A 16,965-nucleotide genomic window follows, 5' to 3' on the forward strand; every position below is an offset into this window, starting at 1 on the left:
ATTAGATTTCTCATAGATATGTGTTTGAGGCACACATTTTATTTGAGATCATAGATATAAAAATATGTAAAACCAAAAGGAATTCATAACTTTATAAAGCATGGATGTTTAAAATTATTGGAAATTTTCAAACTCCAAAATTTAAATTTTAAGAAATGGTCACCATGATTATTTGTGTTTCAATTTTATGGTTCCAATAAAAATACAAAGTCTACAATACTGGCCAGTGTATATAAGCTGCATTTATAATCTGGCTGTGATTTTCAACAGTCAGTTTCATTTTACTGATGTGTCTCTTTTCACAATTGCTTTCAGGATTTCTATTAATAACCAGATGGGACACTTCTAATTCTTAACTAGTGCAAGTCTAATCTTTTCTTCATTTTCTCATGTCCTCAGAGTTTAATGGCTTTAGATAAGTCCACTCTCTGGCTTCTAATTTTGTTTACCCAGCCTACCCATTTTGCTTATAAAAACACCTATTTCCATTGTGCAATCTAAAATTATCTCTCATGCTATATCTTGGACATTCTGGTATTTTAAGAGAATCTGTTGAATGTACCAATTTCTCTAGACTAAATCATGACAAAAGCTATGTCTCCATAACAAATCCATTGTAAGAATTGATATAACTATTTAGAGTATTTGGCACCAATCCCTCCTGAAATAATATTTAAGCATGAAGTAACTCTATTGAAAATTGCTTTATAGGTGTTTTTTTTCATAATTAGCATAATAAATTTATTAATACTATTTTCACATCATATATGTGACCACAAACATAAAACGTCTGACAAACTCTTATAATTCAACTAAAAGCATATAATTAATTGAAATTGCATAGCTTTGAGCTAAGATGACAAATGGACATCCTAGCAAAACTGGTTGAGCTTCCTTTATCTTCTCTCCCCAGGTCAGCCCATCATCATCTGTTGACTTTATTTCCCAAATATCTCAAATCTTTCCATTTCTCTCAATCAGCTTTGCCACCCCTGCTGAATATTATACACTAGAAATACTACAGAACACTATTATCTCTTATTTGGACTAGAGTCTTTTAGCTGGTCTCCCTAATTTCACTCTTTACCTCACTCCTACTGACCTAGTCTTCTCTTAGCACCCAGATCAGTCAGTGTATTGACGCACCAGTGACTTCCCATTGTGTTTAGGACCCAATTTAAAGTATTGTATAATCTGGCCCTGTCTTCCTCTTTCCCTGTTCTCTTCTTTCCAGCCTGTCCTGTTTTGTTCCAGTGGTCTGAACAGTCTACATTCTTATGTAGCACAAGGACTGTGCAAAGATTATTTTCTCTTCTTGGAATTTCCCTTTCTCCTCTTTGAAAATCTAGCATGTTTTCTATGTTTGATAAGTCTTAGCTTAAATGCCACATAGAAATACTTTACTCTCCTTTCTAAGGCAGGTAACACTAATTTCTTCCTTTTTTCTTTCCTTTATAACGCTTATCATAACTATACTGCTATAGGTTTCATTAAGATTAAATTTTCTTCTGTATTTCTCACTAGAATCTGAATGATAATGAGCACAATGAGGCACCATGACCAAGTATGATGCTTGTCTCATATTTTACTTAACCCCAGCACCTAGGTGGAAAGAAAGGTTTATATCAGAGGGATGAATATAAGAAAGGAAATAGGGAGGAAGGAAGGGAGGAAGGAAGGAAGGAAGGAAGGAAGGAAGGAAGGAAGGAAGGAAGGAAGGGAGGGAGGGAGGGAGGAAGGAAGGAAGGAAGGAAGGAAGGAAGGAAGGAAGGAAGGAAAGCAAATTTATCAGAATAAAGCTGCCACCTGGGGAGGTTTGTGGACTGCATACCAAGAGGCTGGTGACATATCTCCCTCTTTGTTCACCTAACAGTTCCTCCTTTAAAAATTCTGCCCTCCTTCCCATACTCACTTCACATTATTCTACTAATGGGTTGTTCAGCATAGTCCTACAAAACTACTTCAAGTACTCCATTCTTCTTTGTATTCTGCTCCTGCTGTATTCTCCTGTATTCTCTATACTTTTTTTGTTGTTCATGATGAGCCAAATAAGTTTTTCAATAAATGTTCTGTTCAAAATGCCATGTTTCCTATGAAACCTAATCAGTCTTGATTCTAAACTACCGTACTATTTTATTTTAACCTTTCTTATAAAAAATCACTTTCTGGTGAATAGTTTATAGCCTTTCAGGTTTATATCTTACATTTTCTATACTCTGGGCTCCCAGAGCAAGAAGAATCTATCGTTAATTTTTTTTCTTAATCCCTTATAGTATCTGATGCACTACCTTACCATAGTATGTCATCCATAACTTCTGTTTTAACTGAATTCTTCATCCGTGTACTAATGAGTCAATAAATGTCACATAGCTATAGTTTTCACTAATTTCTGTTAGACCTTGGCTTTGAACATGGCTCTTTATTTTTTTCAGATGGGAAATTAATTGCATCATGATTTTATAAGTGCTACTTTGTGCTGATAACATAAAATATTACAGCAGGCGATTCCAATCCACTTATTTGCAGAGCATCAAATATACAGGTATTTAGCATCTACTCCACACATAAACATTAGGAAAATAAATTGCTTTTTTACTTCTTACTTTTTTCTCCAAGTACCAGTACTGTAACAATTCTGTCAAAACAAGATGCTTAATTATGGCAGCTATGCTTTGGAGATTATTAATGTAGACAAAACTGTTGACATATTATAGCTAAGATACAGCAGAGTGGAAAGTTTAATCAGCTGTAAAAACACCACTGAATTAGATCCCAAATATAATGGGCCATCATAGAAAAATGATTATTGATATAATTCAGAAAATAAGGTCTTGGGTGGGGAATCTTGCTGAATAAGGAAACGAAGGCTTATAGCATTCTGTCCTAAAGGAGAAAGATTGACTATAAAAAGAAGAGATTGATGTTCATCTTTCTAATAGAAATCGTTTGGTATCACGCCATGAATGGTGAGCTTGCAAAATGCATAGTTTGAACTAACATCTTCCCTTGCCTATGAGTAGGTTCATAGCCAGAATTCAAAGCTTGAGGAAAAAAAATACCTAAACCTTATATATCCATGAAGTGTAATCATTGTCATCTTTGACTTTTTCCTTATCATTATACCAATGATGCTGACCTCAACATTTTTCCTGCCTCCAGGTTTTGTTCCCTCCTTCTGAGCCACTATTTCCTTATGTTCTTGCATGTATATATCCATCTCATCATTCAGGTTCAAAGTCACCTTCCCAGAAAGGGCTTCCATGATCACCATATTGTGTTTACCCTATCCTCTCTAGTCACACAAGGTCACATTGCCTTGTTTCTCTTCCTTATTATTGTTGTCAATATCAGAAATTCTTCTCCTCCTCATTATTTAGTAATTGGTTTTTTTGCCTACTAAAACACTAACTTAATACCTATGGGATGTTTGTTTGTCTCATTCACTGCTATGTTTCCAGTTGGAATGATGTCTGGTATTACTTCCTCCATCAGCATTATAGAACAAATGGATGGACCTCATTTGGCATGCCATTTTTCCCCAGCATTGTAGAATTAGTCCTTCAGCTTATTAAGAAAGGTCAATAATGCTATTTTCCTGCTGAGAAAATGATGTGGAAATATTGAGTGTAAGTCACTCACAAATTAACTGTGAAAACCTGCTGGAGTTCTCAAATTTTAGAAGGAAAGGGAACATTTTTTAGGAAGAAAGCAGAAGAAGATGGGGAATTGCCATTCAGGGAGGATCTATCATGTGTCAAGTAGTATGTTAGGTGGTTTTCTCATATTACACAGTTATTAACCATAATAATAATAACAAAAGTATTGAAGACCTACTATGTGCCCAACACAACTCTGAAATCTTTCATTTTATTCTATTTTCTCATTAAATCCTCACCATTAAATTTATGAGGAAGGTACTATTATATCATCATTGCACAGTGATGGAAATCTTCTTGGGAGGTATTATTTTCTCATTTAAGACAGGAAAACCAAAGTTAATAGTAATTTTTTCAAGCCTACAAATCTAGTAAATGACAGAATGTAGATTTGAACATAGACATTCTATAACCTATGCTTTGCTCTTCTTGTGGCAAATTTCTGTAGGTATATAGTACATTTGTATTCATGTGAGGTCTATCTCTGGTCAAAGATAGTTATTGATCCTTCACAGGGGAGTGATGGAAGATTCTCCAATCCCAGTGAAAAATCAATCATTTTCTGAGAGCCTACCCATGTGCTGAAATGAAATTTTTCTTAGAGTACACAAACAGCATAAAGGACAGGATAATCCGCAGCAGATTTGCTATGGAAGGATATAGTATAGGACATAGTAAGAATGATAAAAGAACAGGATTGGCTTGATTATTCTGTTGATTGTTGGATATGAATGGAAATTCAGGACAAAGTTTTAGGGAGGGAGTACAAGATGCAGGCTATAGTCATTGGAAGAGGCTCCACATCATGGTAAAGCTTGGGAAGGTTCTTGAAGGATGGGTAGGAATGAAGAGAATAGAGAACATCAGAGAGAGAGAGAGAGAGAGAGAGAGGAGAGAGAATAGTGTTACCAAGTGTGCAGAGCAAGAAGCTAAGCATAATTGTGAAGGTATAAAGGAGTAAGAAGAGGTTAACTAGATTGGAACTGAGAGTGAGGGTGAGAGGTAGTAAGTGGCAGGTCCCACATAAGAATATGCTATTAAATGTGTATCTCCTTTTCCTGCTCTCCTTCTCTGCTGGCATCTTCCTGGCATGGGTGCTGGAGGCAGTGCAGGAAAAAGGGGAAGGGGAAGCTGTCTCCTGTTGTAAGTACAGTGATTGACCACAGGAGTCTTTAGGAAACATGCTGTAAGAGTAGTTTGACAAAAATGAGCCCCTCTTCATGATGCCCATTACAGCCAGGAATGAAATGAGTTACTGCAGTGTAGAAAGGCATTCTGACAATACAGTTCATTGTGCTTCTGATCAGTTTTCTATTTTTATGGTTAATTGCTTAACTACGGGCTCCTGCTTTTCTTATGAGCCTAGACGTCTTTATGAGGACGCCATATTTTCATGGACTAAAGAGACTTAAAAAAATGTCTCACCTCTTAAAATTAATTCTGGCAGGAAAAGTCAGTGTATAACATTAGCTGTTTGGGAGGCATTCTATCAACGAGAAAATCTGCTCTTGCTATTGCTTTAGCAGTACAAAGATAGATTGATGTTTACAAGAAAATTATCTTGCAACACAGAAATTCAAAAGTCAGAGTTTTTGCCAAGCATGCTTTATTTTGTTCTGAATTTTAAAAGGTTAATTAGTCTATACTTTATTCAACCAATATTCAATAATTAAATCTTTGAGGAACTACCATGTGTCCTGTGCTTTCACGTATATTATTTCATTTAATCTTAACACCCTTGTAAATTTATTAAAAGACTGAGGGTTAACTTTTTGCCCAAGGTCAGACAGTGAGTGGGAAAATTGGAATTTAAGCCCATGTGCTCTGACTCTATGTCTTAAGCTCTTCTTCCTTCCCCATAATGTTTTTATATTCTAGCACTATGCAGTTCCCTTACCTTGCTGGGTAATTATGATCCCCCCCTCCCTCTCTCCTCTCTTTCCACAGACAATTCATGATATCTAAGTTCCAGGAGTTATTCTAGGAATTGTAGATTTAAAAAAGGCCATTCCCTCACACGAGGAAGGAGTTACTCATCTACCAGGGGGACTAGGTATATAAATAATAAATGCAGTGGAGTACCAACTATGCCATGATTACGCCACAGTTGCCCCATTTTGCAAAGACAGTCATAAAAGGCTTCACAGTAACAGTGACAATTGAGCTGAGTCATAAAAGATAAGTAAGCATTTTCAAGACAATCTAGAGCCCAGGGCAAGTGACACCCCCCCACCCCCAGGGAATAGCATGTATGAAGGCACAGAGACTTAAGAAATACTGCAAGCAAAAGTCTCACATTTGCAAAAACACATGAAGAACAACAATCTATGCAGTCTTTCATAAATTCTCTCTGGGGTAATTAGCTTTGTGGAATATTACCAAGCCGCAGTAAATTTTCCTTTCTCAGCATTCTTGGGAATATCTGAAATACAGGACAAATATTCTTGCCACCAAACAGTGCTAACGTACTTAATTTCCATGGAACTTATGTAACGACACCTGTATTAAATGTTAAGTGGGTTGACTGCTTCCACACAGTTTCTGGGCAACTTTGTTCTGTAAGCCTTGTTAACCTCACCCTCAGAACTGATGTTATTCCCTTTACTGAGAGGGTACTCTGGCCTAGGAGTGCAATACCTGTGTTTACCTTGAAGCATGAACAGAACCACAAGTTCCTTCAATTCAAATATTCTTTCTCATGCATCATAACACCACCTCTTACGAATGCATTGTGCCCTTATCTCTTCCACTCTTGTGCCTCAAGGAGAGCCAGACTTTCTAATTTTTATGTTCATTGCTTTGTCAACTCTCTCCTAGGAAAAAGTCTAGAGTTATAAACACAACAGTCATAATGACCCAACATCATTGGGGGAGGAAGACCCTTGCCTTCAATATGTTGGTCGCCATTTTTTTTCTCCATTGACATTTTCTCCCTTGGTTAGAATGTCACTGGCTCATCCAGGGGTCACTCTGTTCCTCCCTGCATTACAGCCTTTGTACAGACACATCACACACAAATTCTGCTGAGCCGGTACAGGTGTGTTCAGCAGGTGCCTCAGCTGTGTCACACCTGCTGTCAAAAACAGCCTTTTATAGGACGTCAGTGTGGGCTTTACCACAGTGGGAGGCATGAAGGGAAAATTCTGCACTGGATTAGTCACCTCTAACTGCCTCATTAGGTTTGATGCCCATAATGAACAAATTGGTCTCAATTTAGACAAGACTAAGGTTTTTAAACCATATTTATTGAGCTGCTATATTTGGTACCCTCTTTGAGAGTGCAAAGTGGGTAAGAAAACTAAACCGTGGGTTTAGCTCCTCTCTTCTCAAAACATTTTCACTGACTGGGATGGTTGGGACAGGCTTCTAACCATGTCTTCCGAAGTTGCAGGGAAGTGCAGGCGATGTCTGCTGAACTGGGCTTGTGAGCTCCTCTGACTCTCTGTGAGTGGCTTGTACGCCTGCTAAATCTCCTCGCAAACACTCTTCACCAATTCCATTCTAACAAAATACCAATGTGCAGAGAGATAAGAATTTGAAAGAGCAGAGTCTTGGGCTATGGAGGTTGATAGATCTAGATTCGAGTTCTTGTTCCAGTCATTTACTAATTGTGTGACTTTGGACAAATTACAGTTGGAAACATAAGCAATGGAAGGATTGGTGTCTGGCTTCTTCAGGTTGTTTTCTTTATTTTATCCTAGAGAAAGAAGTTAACTATTGAAGGGCTGGTGATAATTATCACTCGATAGTTCATTTTGTGATAGTCAAGTATTTTATTAGTAATCCTTAACGTGTAGCACTTTACTACTTACTTGGCATATACTAGCTCATTTAATTGTCATAATGTATACAATAGGATATTCCTCAGCCATTAGAAACGACAAATACCCACCATTTGCTTCCACGTGGATGGAACTGGAGGGTATTATGCTGAGTGAAATGAGTCAATCGGAGAAGGACAAACATTATATGGTCTCATTCATTTGGAGAATATAAAAAATAGTGAAAGGGAATAAAGGGGAAAGGAGAAAAAATGAGTGGGAAATATCAGGGAGGGAGACAGAACATGAGAGACTCCTAACTCTGGAAAACGAACTAGGGGTGGTGGAAGGGGAGGTGAGCGGGGGGTGGGGGTGACTGGGTGACGGGCACTGAGGGGGGCACTTGACGGGATGAGCATCGGGTGTTATTCTGTATGTTGGCAAATTGAACACCAATAAAAAATAAATTTATAAAAAAATTGTCATAATGCACCTAAGTGGAAGACACTATCATTATCCCCATTTTATAATTAAAGAAGACTCAAAGCTCATGAAGGTCAGAAAATGAATTTTCTTTGCTGCCATGAAAGACATATTCTGTTTCCTTCCTTACCTGGATCCAGTAGAGCACTGTGCTCTCATCCTGCTCCTCCGCCACTCCAAGTCTGGACTGACCATGTGAAATGTGAAATCATCAACTCCCTGCGCCTCCCTGCTCTTTGGAGTTGTTCTCAGAGCAGCTGTGTTTGTGGTCCTGTGGACTCCCTGAATGTGGAAGAGGCACCTCCATGGATACCGATCAGGCCCCACAGCCTTCCCCAAATTTCAGAGCCAGCCAGGGCAGAGCCAGGCAGGGCTCAATAAGGGTTGTACGCCACATGTAATAAAAAATGCTTAAAATGGGATGTGCTTTTCAAGTCAGGAAATGAGAGAATTCCATTTTAAATCTCCGCATAGTACAAGGAGGAACATGTTATGTTCCCGTATTAAAGTTCACAAAGATTCACTATGAAAGATCTCATGTGAAGGGAGAGTGTGTATTCTCTGTAATTTTTATAAGTGGATTTTTTTTTCTGAGTAAATGTTCTACTCTTGCTGATTGTGTTCTTGAAAGCACATATGACTTCTCTGATCCCTTATGATTCATTCAGGGCACATTTTAACTTTAGACACAGCATAAACATATGCGCTCACTGGTTTGTTGTGTTTTTACAAATGTGTACAAACTTTACTAAAAAATGATCAGTGAGTCCTGTCCAACTATGAAATCATATTTAGGACTACTCAAAATATTTTTGCTGATTCCAGATTATCAAGATTACAAACAAACAAACAAAAAGAATAAAACAACAAAAAGACACTAGGGCTTTCACAAATCCATTCTGATTTTTTTCTTTTCCAAACCATAAATTAAATTCTCTAAGCCCAAATATCTCAAACTTAGCTTTTGGGAGATTCACTGTTTTTTTTTGGCGGGGGGAGGGGGGGTTCCCTCTTTTAACTTATAAGTCATGCATCACATATGTGTTGACAATACATTACATTTGTGGTGACAATAGACTCACTTGAAAGCATGCTAATGATTCAAGGTCACTTTGGAATGGCTTGGAGCTCAAATTGAATTAAATTCTCTTCTTGCTAACATCCTGGCATCTCCCTTTACACTGCCCAAGGCTCACCTCAATTATATTGTGTTCCTTCCCAGTCACCGTGGTGAAAGGTTATAGCTCTATTTGCCTGATCTTTGTCACTATTTCCAACTTCTTAGACTGGTGACATAACATTTCATTTCAGCCTTAACTTGGTCAATCAAAGTAAATGCCTAAATTACAAAATTTCAGAGCTTCTATAAAGCTGCCAGCCAACCCAAAGACCCTATCCAAATAGGATAATGCCAAGTTACACCTGAAAAACTTTGGCAAAGATATAAATGCATGATGCATCAGAGCTGTCCTTTTCTATTGCTTTTCTCTTAGATACTAAGGGGGAGGTGGGTTTTTATTTTCTTTCATCTGTTGGATATCAGAGGAATAATACTCTTTCAGTTCATACAATTAAGTGTTAATTATAATTGCTTTGTGTCATAATCCTGTGTGCCTATCAGAGAGTGGGAGGGCAAGTAGAAATGGGAGTAGAGATTGTTTTACATCTTACTGCTACCCTAGTCTTTGGGATTCCTTTCTAGCTATTACATTAAGATTCCATCATTCCATATTTTCATTTTGGGGTCCGGGCCATGAATTAATTCTGACAAAAGAGGGGCTGATAGTTATTAAATTTAAGTGAAGTCAAGCTCAGCATAGTCAGACAAGGCAAAACAAAAAAACAAAAAAACAAAACAACAACAACAAAAAAAAACACATCAAATACCATAGGTTGAAAAAGAAGGAGAAGAAGAACCCAGGCTATAAAAAAAGGAACAGGTAAGACTAAAGTTCTGGCCCATAAACATTCAGAAACTAAACAGGGGTATTTCATGCACAGGCTATTAGCAGCCAAACTTCTTCCTGTTATCTGCTATTGTCTTCATTGCCACGAGAACTCACCACGAGAACTCCTGAATCACTTCTCCAGAGATTTGATTCTGTTTTCTAAGGTGACAGCCAATTGGACAAATTATGTTCATATGATCCCAAGAACAATGGCTCTAGGCCCTGGCTGCACAGTATCATCATGTTATCATCACCTGTAAGCTCTGTAAACATAAGAAAAGCCCAGGTCTACCATATACCAGTAAAATCTGAATTACCAGACCCTTGCTACTCAACATGTGGTCCCTGGGTAAGTAGCATCAGCATCATCTAGTAGCTTGTTAAGAATGCAGACCCCTAGGACACCTGGGTAGGTCATTCATAAGAGACACACAGAGAGAGACAGAGACACAGGCAGGGGGAGAAGCAGGCTCCTCGCGGTGGAACCCGATGCAAGACTCCATCCCAGCACCCCGTATCACACTCTGAACTAAAGGCAGATACTCAACCACTGAGCCACCCAGGCGTCCCAGGAATGTTTTTTAATGAACTTCCTAGGTGCCAAATCAAGGCTGATAAGCAACATATTAGAAACTTTGTGTCTTCATTTCAAGTGTTGAAAAATGTAGGCAAAATCTAGATTATAATTCTAGAAAACAAAGAGAAAGTCCCCACGTTTCAGAACATTCAGAAGCATCTGTAAATCCAATCAAGCCCCGCTTAGACCCTGACACACTGCCTAAACTTAGCCCATTGGGGGGTTGGAGGAGGAGGAGAGCAGATTCCACCCCCTTGTCATCTACTTATTGGATATTGACTGGCTATGGGCACATTGTTTGGATCCACACAGTTACCATCTGCTTCCTGAAGCCTTAGCATGTGCCTTGCTCATGGTGTGTGCTCTCACCATGGCTCACCATCTGGACTATGGGGCACTGAAGTGGTTTATTTTGTCTAGATCAAAAACCACAGAATCTCATCTTCTATTCCTTTTCCGATAGCCAGTAAGCCTGACTTTTGTAAACAAACACTGCCAGGCAGTGCCCTCATTTCTATGGGTCCAACAGCTAGCCTGGTCTACTGAAACTTTGCAGTACTGAGTACTGCTCCAGCACCTTCCAATGTTCTGACCAAAGTAAGTTGCAGCAGCTAATCATTCTGCACCTGGATCTGAAGTAGCATTCTTACTTTCCCTTCATTATCCAATAGTTTTCCAGACTCTCTCCCACTCTCCTGAGGATAAGCTTTATTCTCACTTCCTCCCTGAGGCTCTTTCATACGGCAAGAGCCTACAAACCATGGGCCTTCCAGCCCCCACTTACTGTTCCATGATGCCAAGTTGTTGGCCAGGAAATTTATAGAGCAGTTGGTTAAAAACTCTTAAATCAATCTGGCTGTTTAAAACTGGAGACTGCCTTTGGCAGAAACATCCTTAAGCATCTTGCTTGGCTGGTATTTTTAATTAACACAGCTAAATGCCTTGTAGTATTAGTCCAGGCCAGCAGGACAAAATTAGCAGAGAGACAAAGGCAGAGATGTTGACAGGGCTCAGAACTGACTTGGGAGAGCTTGGTTTTCATCTCATTGTAAGGCTAAGTGAAATCTCCCTAAATCCTTTGACACATTGCTCCTCTCAGACCTTAAGAAGGAGGTCACTAGCCTTTGGCAGCAGAGTTCATTAGACTGGTTCAGGCTCTGAGGACTTGAAAAGTGAGGGACTAGATTTAATTTATGCCTGATGCCTCACAGTCGAAAATAGCTATTCAACATGCAGTACCTATTCATGAATAGTGAATAGCAGGATTTTAGGCTGAGTAAGTATGATTAATCCACGAGCTTATCTCATTCTCCAACCAACCGCAGAGGTAAATATTATTATCCCAGTTTTTGGATAGGGAAACTGAGATGCAAAAGCTTTAACTGACTCTTCGAGGAAGAAAGATGTAGTAAGTAAACAGTGGGTTCAAAACTTAAGTCAGTCCTTTCTAATTTCAAGTAATGACACTGTGGTCACACTATAACTGATTTAATGAAGATTCTGACCAGTGAGCAAACTGCCAGTTGATACTTTGGGAAGTGCGTCCTGCTCCAGGAGAGACGTGCTCAGCATAGCACACCTGATCAACCCATCCAAGACGGAAAGTGCTGGAGACAGTCATCTGCAGTGGCCTAACTGAAGCTTGTGCTAACATGGGGAGCGCAGCTCATTGTGTTCCCTCTTGGTGAGAATTAGCTTGGCTTATGATCCAACTGCCTTGAGAAGGCATATTGGTATTTTTTTTAAGTAACAAAATAGGGAAGGAAGAGGAGGAAAAAAGAGACAAAGCTCCAGATTGAGGATGGAGAAGCTCCCTATTTTAACCAGTGTTTGAGTTACAAATGCAGTGAAGATTCAGGCTGGTTAACCTGTTCCTCCCTAGCGTGTCTCTCTGCCTTAGAGTCCATGTTTATAAAAGTTTCTAATATGAAGGTTTAATTAGCAAGTAAAATCTTAGTTAGCTAGAGCTTAATTAACTAGATGATTTGCTTAGCAGATTTTTTTTTCTTTTTGAACTGTTCTCATCAAGAGAAAGATATATTTCAAGATAACAAGCTGACAGTTTAGATAAAGACAAAATAAAGATGTCTCCATATCCAAAGTGTGTCCTGAGTTTGGCACATATAGACCCACCATTCTGCACCTAAATTAACTGTGTGATCATGGACACAGCCACTTAGTCTGTGAAGTCTTCATTCCCATTGTGGCTAGTTGAAGGTGGTAGCTTGAGGGGGAGACGGGGGAGAGGGGCTCCCACCTCCTGAATACTGTCACACTCTGTTTCCCTTTGCTCATCTATAAAATGAAGATATAATCATCAATTTTTGAAAAGTTATTTTAAAGGTTAATTATGATAATTTTTTTCAAAACTTTTATGACCTGTATAGTACTGTGCATTTAATAATGAGTGACATGATTGGAGTCCTTGCTATCTACGGAGCACTATGCTAAGAATATATGTGTATTTGCACACATACACATATGTTAATTGTTGGATAGCAATTCACTTCATCTTCACCACATGTAAGAGAATTTATCCATTTTAATTATGGTAAGAGAATATTATCCATTTTAATTATGAGGAAACTAAAGCACAAAGAGTTTATTTGCATATAAGAAATATTATCATTCATTCAAAAGTATTTGTTAAGCACATTCTTCGGGCCAAGTACTTCTCTCCTTTTATCTTTTCTTCTCTTAACTCCTCCTCCCCTCTCCCCTTTCTCCTTTGCTTCCTCTTTTTCCCTCTCCCCCTTCATCCTCTTCAGATACTAGAGGTAGAATGCTGGACTCAGAGGCAAAAGATCAGTGCCAAATCCTGGTGCTGTGTGATCTTGAGCAAATCACTGTGTTTCCCTGTGTTTATTTTCTGCCAATCACACAGACTGGTCGAAACAATGAGAACATACTTCCTAATTTCAGAGGCTTATGCCAAGATAATGTAGTGAAAGTCTTAACCATTGGTATTACAACTATTCTATTACTAGAAACCTCTAAGATCCTCTCGCTCCCGATCTCCTATGAGTCATGATTCCCAATCTCTGATACAGTGCAGAACCCATGCGATAGGATGAGGACTCAGGAAGCCATCCAGTGTCAAAGGTGGGCCAGCAGATTGGAGTGCAACCTTTAGTTACAGAAAAGGAAAGCAGCTAATCCATGCTTTGAACAGTCTGGTTCATAGATGTATTTAGTCTGCATGGAATAAGGGCTGATCTGCCCGGGAACCTGATAGAGTATGAGACAAGACGAACTACTGAATATGAAAAGATATATAAGTTATGGTAGCAATTTGTCACATTCTAGTAACTGAATTAAGTTATGTACTCTTATGAGGAAAAGAAATGGAGACTGTCTGCTCTCAAAGGGCAGGGAATAAGTCACTTAAACTTGCCCTGTGAAGCACTCATGTGGTTGCTGAACAAATGCTTATTGATGATGAACATGAGCAATTAGGAATTGGGAGAACAGTGATAAGCCTTGAAAACACTGGTCAGAAAGTCTTTGGCCACTATTCTAGACAACTGAATGAATCTGTGAAGAGTCTGGTGATTTTCACTTAATTTAGCCTCAGTCAGTAAGCGTTGACCTCATGAAGGGTGCTGAGCTTGATACAGCAATGACTGCTTCTCTCAAGAAGGTTTGCACGTGTCGTATTAGTTGGCCTGGTTGTGATGATAGGTGGGGGAGAGAAAATGCCTCAGCTGCAGTGGAGTTTGGAAATTAATTGGATACAATGAGCTTTGCTGGGGTAGAATAAGAAGAGAAATCCAACAAAGCCAAAGGAGTCCAGCAAAGTCTCCAGACTGGTGTTCAGAGGAAGAATGCACAGCAAAAGGGTTCTTAGGGGGCCATAGTTCTCCAACTTTGGAGCATCTCAGTTTGGTCAGTAGGAAAGCTATGGGCAACAGCCTTACTTCTATTGGATCATGAAAATTCCCCATGTGGGTTTATGTGTATAAGGGAGCAGGAGGATTAAGATCTTGTTTCCAAACTAATATTCATTAAATGCTGGTATGCAAAATGTTGATTAGCGATTTGAAAAGAAAGGGTTCAATGCACAAATAATTTTGAGAAACGTTGTGTCCATGGATTACAGTGCTTCATGGAGACTATACCATGCCAATGCAGCTCATAAATCTCTAAGAAAGGCCACATCCTGTGACTGTGCATGGGGCCAGGACCCACATTAGCATTCAAACCAGTGACCGACTGACCAGTTCCCACTGGGAATGTACAGGCGGCAGGAATTGTGCAAATATTTTAGTGAGGTTTTTGCATATGTCCTTCCCCATCTGGAGGAGTGCAACAGGACTGCCAAGGCTGCTTTAAGCCCTTCAAATTCCCTGGCCAGTGCTTTCTATCAGAATTTCCCTTCTTATATCCTGAATCACACGTGGACACCCTACACTTATAAAATTCCATTTAGTTGCCATGATATATTTGGTGGCCATCAGCAAGTGACTATTATGGGTTTAGGGTGTGCATGCATGCACCCGTGTGTGTGTGTGTTCTCTTTTCAGAAGACAGAGCAGCAGCAAGTTCCCCGCTATTGTGTGAATGCCAAATACCACAGTGCAAGTCATTTATTTTACCCTGAATTGTTAGTGGCATTAATAACTGTGGAACTATGGCAGTATTTGTTGTGTCAGGCAGACATATTCCCACTATTAACTTTTGGATAAGAGCAGCAGCTTGCCTAATGAAAAATAATGACCTTAAAGCAAAGAATTCCAAAAAATTTGATTCCACAGGGAAGCCAATAACAGAAAAAGCAGGGCCTCCTCTTCAAGTTCCCATAATTCCTGCAGCACTCGTTCTGAATGACTTTATTAACTGTGTCTTCGTAGCAGTGTGGGAGACGTAAAAATTAGTATGAACGTTTTTCCCCTTCGCTCCTTAGGTCTCTGGGGATCTGAGCAATGCCACTGAAGTGGTTGATTGTAATATTCTATTGGTTAAATTAACCTCCTAGTGTGTGGTGCTTCAAATCAGAAACAGATCGCAATATATGCAGATCTAATAAGCTAAAGAGCCTGGGTTTTGTTTTGTTTTGTTTTTTTTTCTTTCTTTCTTTTTTTTTTTTTTGGTAGAGGAGGTAGGATTTATCCATTCCTCTTAGTAAGTTGCAAGGTTATAAAACATAGGAAACAATCAAATTCTCAGCCCAATAAAAGATTTTTTTTTTTTGCATATTGCTGTGCCAATTCTAAATGTGCAATTGCAAAATGGCATCTTGGCCTATAAGGCACACTAGTTTGATTGTGTGGATTATAAAGTCATTTATTTATGCACCCATTTGTATACAGTCTTCATCGCTACAGCATCTGGGAGTCTGACATTACTTAAAAAACACAATTAAATTTGAATACCTCATACTGGAACCTTATTATAAACTTGTTATTTCCCTCTCCTTAATTTCATCCCATTACTCCTAATTATAGTTTTCTATCATAAACAGTTCTTCAATTATTTCTCCCCTGGGGAATTTACAACCCAACACGCAACCTTCTTTCTTCCTCCCACCCCTATTTTAGTCTCCTGAACAGTGGCAACGGGGTCCACGCAGCCCACACTTTCTATTTCTAGAACATTTCTGTGAGAGGCTCCTTAAAGAACAAAGGTCTTGCTCAGGTGAGTGCAATTTATCTGTAACTAAATTACCTGTAACTAAACGCAGCGTCAAAAACAGATGAAGCCGACAGTCAGCTTGGCCTTTAATTTTTGCTAGAATCCAGTTAAAGGTGCTCATTTTCTTGAAGACCGTATTTCTTTATTTGTAAAATATGCATAAAAATTTGTCCTCCCTATTTCATGGGGTGTTTTGGGCTTGTAAGTCCAGGAGAGTGTCTTCAAACCATGGAGTCTTATTCAAATGTTAGGAAAGAGTGCAGCATAGCTAATGCTAATGGAGCTCTTTTTGTGCTCCAGGTACTGTGCTAAGGAATGTATGGATGTTCTTTTATTTATCCCCTCAACAACTCTTGAGGTATTATTTTGTTCCCATTTACAGATGAGCAAAATGAGGCACAGGGGGATAAAATAGCCCAAGGTGAAGCAAACAAACAGATAAATAAATACTGAGAAGGAGAAGGCCTGGAATTCAAATACATCTCTTTCTGATCCTCTAATCTGACTCAAAGTAGCAGAATTGGAACACGGATCGTAAGTATTGCCATCTCCATTTTGGAGGCCGAACCTCTTGGGAGCCTGAAAGGTGGTCAGGGTAGGAATATTATCGATACTTGAATAATGAGAAATGTAATACTAAGTTGCACTTTTTTTTTAAGAGTTTATTTGAGAAAGAGAGAGACAGAGATAGTGAGAGAGCATGAGTGGGGAGGAGAAGGAAAAGCAGGCTCCTCTCTGAGAAGAATCTGAGGCAGGGCTCCAGCCCAGGACCCCGGGATCATGACCTGAGCTGAAGGCAGACACTTAACTGACTGAGCACCCGGGTGCCCCTAAATTGAACTTTCAAGAGTGGATTGGGTTTGAACTATGGAACCGGGGTTGTGATGGTTAATTTACGTGCCAATCTG

At 39.1% G+C, this 16,965-nt stretch overlaps 1 long non-coding RNA gene across 1 annotated transcript in view; it reads left to right on the forward strand.

Moving 5' to 3' along the window:
• The first annotated feature begins 11,938 nt into the window (after positions 1-11,938).
• LOC140615383 (uncharacterized) overlaps positions 11,939-16,965 on the forward strand; it is a 78,221-nt gene continuing 73,194 nt past the window's right edge. Inside the window, exons 1-2 of the long non-coding RNA XR_012016054.1 lie at positions 11,939-12,110; positions 15,964-16,060. This is a non-coding gene — a long non-coding RNA (uncharacterized lncRNA). The remainder of the gene's footprint in view (positions 12,111-15,963; positions 16,061-16,965) is intronic.

The sequence above is a fragment of the Canis lupus genome, chromosome 23 (genome assembly GCF_048164855.1).
Source record: "Canis lupus baileyi chromosome 23, mCanLup2.hap1, whole genome shotgun sequence".
NCBI lineage: Eukaryota > Metazoa > Chordata > Mammalia > Carnivora > Canidae > Canis > Canis lupus.